Source organism: Helicoverpa armigera, chromosome 3 (genome assembly GCF_030705265.1).
Source record: "Helicoverpa armigera isolate CAAS_96S chromosome 3, ASM3070526v1, whole genome shotgun sequence".
NCBI lineage: Eukaryota > Metazoa > Arthropoda > Insecta > Lepidoptera > Noctuidae > Helicoverpa > Helicoverpa armigera.
The window spans coordinates 1,438,969-1,446,487 of record NC_087122.1 but is presented as its reverse complement, the minus strand read 5'-3'; positions in this window follow the sequence as shown (position 1 = coordinate 1,446,487).

The following is a 7,519-nucleotide window of genomic DNA, read 5'->3' as shown; positions in this document are numbered from 1 at the left end:
TTGCCTACTTTTCTTTTTGAGTTTCTATTATTTTAATTGGTAGAGCTTTGAAGAAAAAGCTGCATATTTTTAACCGACTTCAAAAAAAAAAGGAGGATGACAATAATTGTATTGTAAATATTACCATAGGTTTGGTAGCTAATAAAAATAATTGTGCAACTTCAGATTCAGCGGAAACTATTAACTTCATCTGTAGATTTTTTACAAAAAGTACCGTTTACTTTACACCTAACCACACTAATTCGAGTTTTTCCTTAAAATCACATTCACCTAAACATACACGAGCGTCACCCGGAAGGGCCTGCGTCACTGTTGGTTCGGCACTCCAGTCTGTTTGTACGTCAATGTACAGTTTAATTGTAGATACACATCATGTGTGATGGGACAGACGAACTACTTGAGTACACAGTATAGTATATGGAAGTAGGAAATTTCTTAAATGAAGAAGATAGAAGAAAATTATTATACTTCCTTTCTTCTACGACTTTATACAATTTGTGGTATAAAAACTATAGAAAGACTGCATATTTTCAAAATCAAAATCAAAAGTCATTTATTTAAAGTAGGCTGAAAATCAGCACTTTTCGAACGTTAAAAGTTTCAGCTTTGAATATAGGCCTGATATAAGTTTTGTTAATTTACATTTCATGTACCACTACATAAAAGAGTCTTAGGATATAACGGCATTGTTGAACGTACAGTTAATGAGACACGATGAAATAGATTCTTACTTTAAACAATAATATAAGACAGGAGTTTAAAACCATTGCTAAATTGGCTTTGTAATGTAGATTTTCGAGTCCAAAGTAATCCTAAGAATTATTTTTAGCTACGATAATATACCGAATCTTATCAAACTCGTATTTCAAATTAGCCCAACAATGCAACAGCTGCCGTCTTACAAAAACAAACAATAAAGTTTATTTAACTGCAGTTCAAATAATTTACATATCACAGTACATAAACGGTTCTATCAATAGTCGTAATTGCCCACTGTCTACTGTCTACCAACATTTTATATAATTAGACACAACCATGGAGATAATAACTATCGGAGGTGCCGTAATAGAAAATCTCCTAACAAAGTCGTTACAGCCTTTTTATCGTCCCACTGCTGGGCTGCGGCCTCCTCTCACACGGAGAAGGATTGAGCATTAATCACCACGCTTGCTCAATGCGGGTTGGTGATTTCAGACTTTATAGTCCAGGTTTCCTCGTGATGTTTTCCTTCACCTTTTTATCAGACACTGGTGTCCAAGATATACTTAGAAAGTACAATTTTAGAAAAGTTGCATTAGTACTTTTGCCTGACCTTTACTCGTAACTGATCGTTTTATTCATGCCCACCGTACGTTTTTGACCTAGTAGAAGGCGCCTGACCTACCTGCATTATAGCATCTCCGCTCATCTTTGCTTACTCCGTGGTCACAACATTATTTACAAGCCTGATTAAGCCGCAGGTCATTTGATGTCGCGCGCATACCTCCAACATTAGGCTTCGGCCACACACTACGACATTAAATCGCAGACACGACTTGCGACTGCACTGAAAGAGAAATTAATCTTTTGACAACTAACGTTTTGATTCAAACTGAAAAACATATGTAGAAGTCACAATACTTGTTGAATAAAGTCCGCGTCGGCATCATAAAAAGGCTAACGAGACAGAACAGAACAATCAGCTTTCAAATGAAAATACATGAAGCTTTACAACGTGATACACAAGCGACGCCCAAAAAGAACTTCAAAAGTAGAAAGTTCACGTAATGAGCTGTAACTTTTACCCCACAAAGCGCTAGCCTTAAACATGTGCGGCGAAATATAAAGCTCAAAGGAATTCTGCGAAAGTTAAACACATTAAAATTCTCGAAGAACAAAGAAGACTTACAGTGTTGTTCATAAAACTCCCCGACACATAACCCCTTACATATTATTCATGCGATTTCTTGTAAGGACGCATAATCACTGTATCTGCTTAAGTCTAAGAGCGAGACCACACTACAAACATTCAGAAGAAAGAAAGAAAATTATTTATTATTTTATTGCACGTGTATTTAGTCGGCCAATAGATGATTGAGCTCATAAAATAAATGAAGATGAATGGAAGTGCACACGTTACAACGATAAGGTATTTGTTCGGTATCAGACCGACTAAAAACTTTGATTGAATTCTCAATTTTCTAAACAAATGGCCGACTAAATAGTACAGTGTGCACGCAGCCTTAACGATTATCCGCGGACTCTAGTGTGTAATTACAAACTGAGGAGTTTCTCCTGATAGTTATCGGAGAAACACCTTTTTTGTGTTTCTGTTTATGTATTTAGTTTTGACGGGGTTAGGGTCAGAGGTTAGAGAAGGGGTCAAATGCCTTTAATTTTGCATTAGCTTTGTAAATTGACTGTAAATCTGCAACATTTAACAGCCTGTTGACATGCAAAGCTATGTTATATTACTCAAAGTGAAAACTGTTGACAGTCAGCTATAACTGTGAAGAAAAGGATTTATATTTTAATCTTAAACTAAGGCTACATTCCTCCTGCCAGGGCTGTGGGATTACTCGAAAGAGTTACCGCGGCCCTGGTACATAAAGGTCTCCAAAAGGAACTTGGTCTGTTTTGAGTCAGTAATAGTCTGACGCTCCCTTACGCTGCACCCACAGCGGGAACTCTAAAAAAGGCTACATTCAGGCTCAATTAACTAAATAAAAGTTTTAATTCATACCTGTATAAATTATTCTCTCATAATTACGTATCGCGATAATAAATCGCGATTAGTCGCGATTTACAACTTTGTGACAACGTGAGTAAAGTGAGTAAGACCACACGGAAACGATCTGACAAAGTTTACATTCTGTTCCTTCAGAGATTAATGCTTAACGTGTGGTTCTACTGTGATGAGAACGATGTCTGCAGTCGGATAAAAATATTTCCATTGACTGAATCGGTAGAGCGGTCGATTTCGGTTCATTTAACCGTGAAATCCTGACGAATGGATAATATCAGAAAGACGGACAGATGCTGATGTCTTTAAAATATTAGCAAGCCTTCTAGCCAGGCATGATTGGAATTAGTAGCAAGCTTTCTGACAAGGTTTGATAGGAATAAGAAATATAACACTATGTAACGTATTACAATAATTTAAGCTTTCACAAGTTTTTTCAAAAAACCTAGCAATTTGAAGATCTGCCACTATATGTTTTTTTTCTATTCTCGATGAGGTCCGATTTTCCTCAAAAAAGCAAAGGAATTTCTCAAAAACCATTGAAATAAATTCAAAAAGCAGTTGTTTTAATAACTAAAATTGTGACATTACAACGTTTTCCGAGTAAGTCGGCGACCGCAGCGTAATCGCACACAAACCGCACATTAGGCTTCGTATAATTAAGACGGGGAGGATTACGTTGCAGTATCACTAATATCATCAGTGAGAATGACAGTTTGTGAGTTTATTTTTATAGTGTCACTTTAACAAGAAAAACAGATTATAGATACTGAAATGGAAATAAAAGGAACGCTCAAGAAAGCCAGTTTTTATCTAGATGCGTGAAGTATTTAATTTTAATCAGAACATGGGTCAAATCACAGGAAATGGCTAGTATATTAAAATACCTTCTACATATATTCGCTTATCTATGCTATGGATATTTTGTGATCTTACGATAAAGAAGACATCATTTGATATTTTGATTTAGAAAGATGATCTATCTGATTCTGATAAGCATCTTGATTTCACCCAAATTAAAATTTTCGGTCACCATGAACTAGTTTCATTTTGGTTTAAAACCAGTTTTACCTAGTGTAGGAAGATGATCGTTTGCCTAACAATATTGTGGAACAAAAAATAATAAAAAGAAAATCAATTTCTAATGAAATAAAATACTGCCCTCGCGATATCAACTACTGTCAACTAGTAACTTTAAAAGTCACATTTATAAATCGAATGCTACAGATAAATAATTTCCTTGCACGAATCTTGTCACCTCTCTCTATGGAACTGGCCATAACTTACCATAGACTGCCATAGACGATACGTACATACAAGTGCGGATCAATTAGTTCAAACAAATTAAACCGATGCCTGAGCAGTTGATAAGCGACATAAATCCTAGCCCGAGATAGAAAACTATCGGTGATAGCCAGTAACTTATATTGTGAGGGATCGTCTATATACTATGTAAAGCCTGTTGAAAAAATGGCAGCTGCAAATTCAGTTTGAAGGCATTACTATGGTCATTGGTCAAGACTCCATAAATAACGTTACATATAGCTTGAAAAGTGGCAGATACAAAAGCAGTGTGATGAATTTCCTTTGATTTTATGATTGCTGTAAATCGATGCCATAATCTTAAAAAACACCTACATATTATACACTTGGAATTGCGGTCACACAAACACGATACCTACTCCCAAATCAAAATAATTGAAAATGTTCACAGGTACTCCTTTTTAAAATCACTAAAAGTACCAAACTACTATATGGCCGCGCCCTCGCAGCTAACACAGAAGCGCGGCCTTTGATAAATGAATGGAGACGGCGATACCTCTCTCTGACTATAAATCGTAGGAACCCGCGGGAACGATGTGTACCCAGTTATCGCATAACTTACTGCCCGTCACTACTCTTAGGGAAAACACCGCTTTTGATAACGCCTAGATGCTGAGAATCTGTAGCATTGATGAGCAGTTTAGATTTGTTATTGATATATAATGTGTTTTAAACTAATTTTCTAGGCCTTTGGGAGCGTACAAATCTTTTAACCAAAGGTATTAGAGATAATGTGACCGTAGTTAAAAACATATTAAATATAAAATTAGTGCTAAAAGAATTTTCTATATTTACCGCAAGTTAAGTCGTACTTGCTTGCTGCTCAAAATCGAAAAGAGTGGAAAAGCCTTTTGCGAGTTCTATGACCCTGATGAGAGATAACAGGATATCATTATCAACATCAAGTCATACTAAATATTATTTCTGTTAGTAATTTATGACTTCTATTTACTTGTCCAATAACTCAACATGCGTCGACACCCTGGCGCCATCACATCTTCCTAGCACGGCAGTCTGTGCTGGGGCGGCTGCAGCTTCTGCAGAGACCACCAAGCGGCGCAAATATAATAACCTTATTGGAAATTATTGTTTTGAGCCGTTTGGGGTCGAAACGCTCGGACCGTGGGGCCCGAGTTCGCGGTTACTTTACAAGGACATCGCGAAAAGGCTTGTCGACGCTTCGCGTGACCAGAGGGCTGGCTTATTCTTTGGACAAAGAATTAGCATTGCCATTCAACGTGGCAATGCAGCCAGTCTTCTGGGCACGTTTCCGGAGGACAGTGATGCGGAGGAATACTTCGACGCCTGATCGATGCTCTTTTATATTATGTTTTATGTTTATATAAATTTTGTATATAGTATGTTATTTTTAGTTTTGTATAAAGATAAGTAGTTTAAGTTTGTATATATATATAGTGTGTACATTAATAGTCATTAAATTATTTTTTAAAGTAAAAAAAAAAAATAACTCATTCGGTATCTTACAAGTAATATAGTATAGTCTTAACCTAACCTTACCTTTCTGTATAACACTGGTAGTTTTAGATCACATAAAGAATACAAATCAACCCTTTTTATTAAAGATATTCCCACTTACGCCCAATTAATGTAAATCCAAATCAAATTCACCATAAACCCTACCCATGGTTACCCCACTTTAAATTCTATAGATACACATCCTTACATTCATTAGCCGGTCAGAGCTTAGCATCTTAAAATCAGAGGTAACCACGGAGTAAGGAAAGATGAGCGGAGATCCAACAATGCAGGTAGGTAGGTCAGGCGCCTTCTTTTAAGTCAAATACGTATTACGTACGGTGGGCTTAACCAAAATGGTCAGTTACGTGAACTAACAAGGCGACCGGGTTCTTTGAGACATTCGTCAACGATTTTTGGTATTATATCGGGTCCAAAGATGGCGTTTAAGGGCGAAGACAGTAACGTTCCTTGTCCCCGCATTTTGAGCGCTACTTTCTTAGAAGATTTTCCATTATGACACATTCTTTATTTATGGGAAATCATCAAATGACCCCTCCCGCTGTGGGTTAACAGCTTGAGAGAGTGTCAGACTCTCACTGACTGAAACCCACCATGTTCCTTTTTAAGCCCTTTATGTATCAGTGCCTCGATAACTCTTAAAACAATCCAACAGCCCGTTATGGCACCTCTGTTAGTTATTTTATTCTCTATGGCTTAGCGTCTTAAAGTCAGGGGTAACCAGTACATGGATGGCATGATTTAGTTCCTTGCGCCGACGCACAATTCTGCCTAATGCCTAGCCGATACGAGAACATATTTTCTTTTGTTATAGCAATTTTATGGACAGTATTGGCAAGTTTATGTTGGTAAATGGTGGAGTACCTAAATTGCGGTGGCTTACTTATGTGTTCAGAGGTGTTAGGAAACCTTATGATTTATGGGGTTAAACTGAATGCTCTTAAATATGTTTGGATGCGCTCATTAATTTCATTTGTAGTAACACCTTGGGAATCTAGTTTAAATTAGTAGGGCAGGAAGATCAACAAGAGCCATCTTTACCTTTATGAGATTCTATTAGGAGAATCAGACATCAAATGACCAAATGATGTACTTGTTTATTGAATTTGTGTTCCAGGGCTGCGATAACTCTTTCAAACCAATACTGCAACTTCTAACTAAAGTTTTTAAATTGCCTAACATCGAAACTATTTTTTTTTCTACCAAACCAAAAAAGTAATGATTAAATATCTCAAAGCAAAGTTGTCTACCTCTGGTGCGAAAGACGTTACAATCTTTATGTTCCCATTTACGCGTCTTATTTTATACGTAATCCATTAATTGCCAGGATTGGGACCTCTTTTTCATAAAGTTTTTTTTCCTTTTTTTATCAAACAAGCACCTGTGTCTAAAAGCGGACCCTTCGATGATTTCAATGACTGGTTATTTTTGGACAAATAGAATTTTTGGGACAATTAAATTTGGACTTTATTCTTCTGTTCGTTAAGTTTAAAATACCTTAAACTTTTGGGTATTTTTAGTAAATCCTCTTTAAATTCGGGGTGAGAAGATGCGACCACTGACAGGGCCAAATCGTGCAGGTAGAAACGGATTGTTATTAGACGTCAGGGCTCCTCATAATACCATAAATATATTGTAAAGAATCGATTCTGTATAGAATGGGGTGATCGAACAGACACAAAGAATTCCACGTCAAATTAGCTTTATCATTTAGCTTTTGATATATTGTGCAGATGGTTACTTTTTTTGAATATCTACGATTTATTGTGATTTCATGTACGAGTGTTGGTTGCGTCTTGCGTGTCTTGCACGTCGGAAATTATCTTCAATTTCGTTTGAGCATTTTCCTTTTCGCTCTTGTTGCTATTTTTTGCAATAGAACACGCGAACTTCGGAACTTTCTTTTTCGGTGTTTTAAATTAATAATTGATGAAATTGAAATTGAATTGTATAATTGTAAAATAAATTAATAATAAT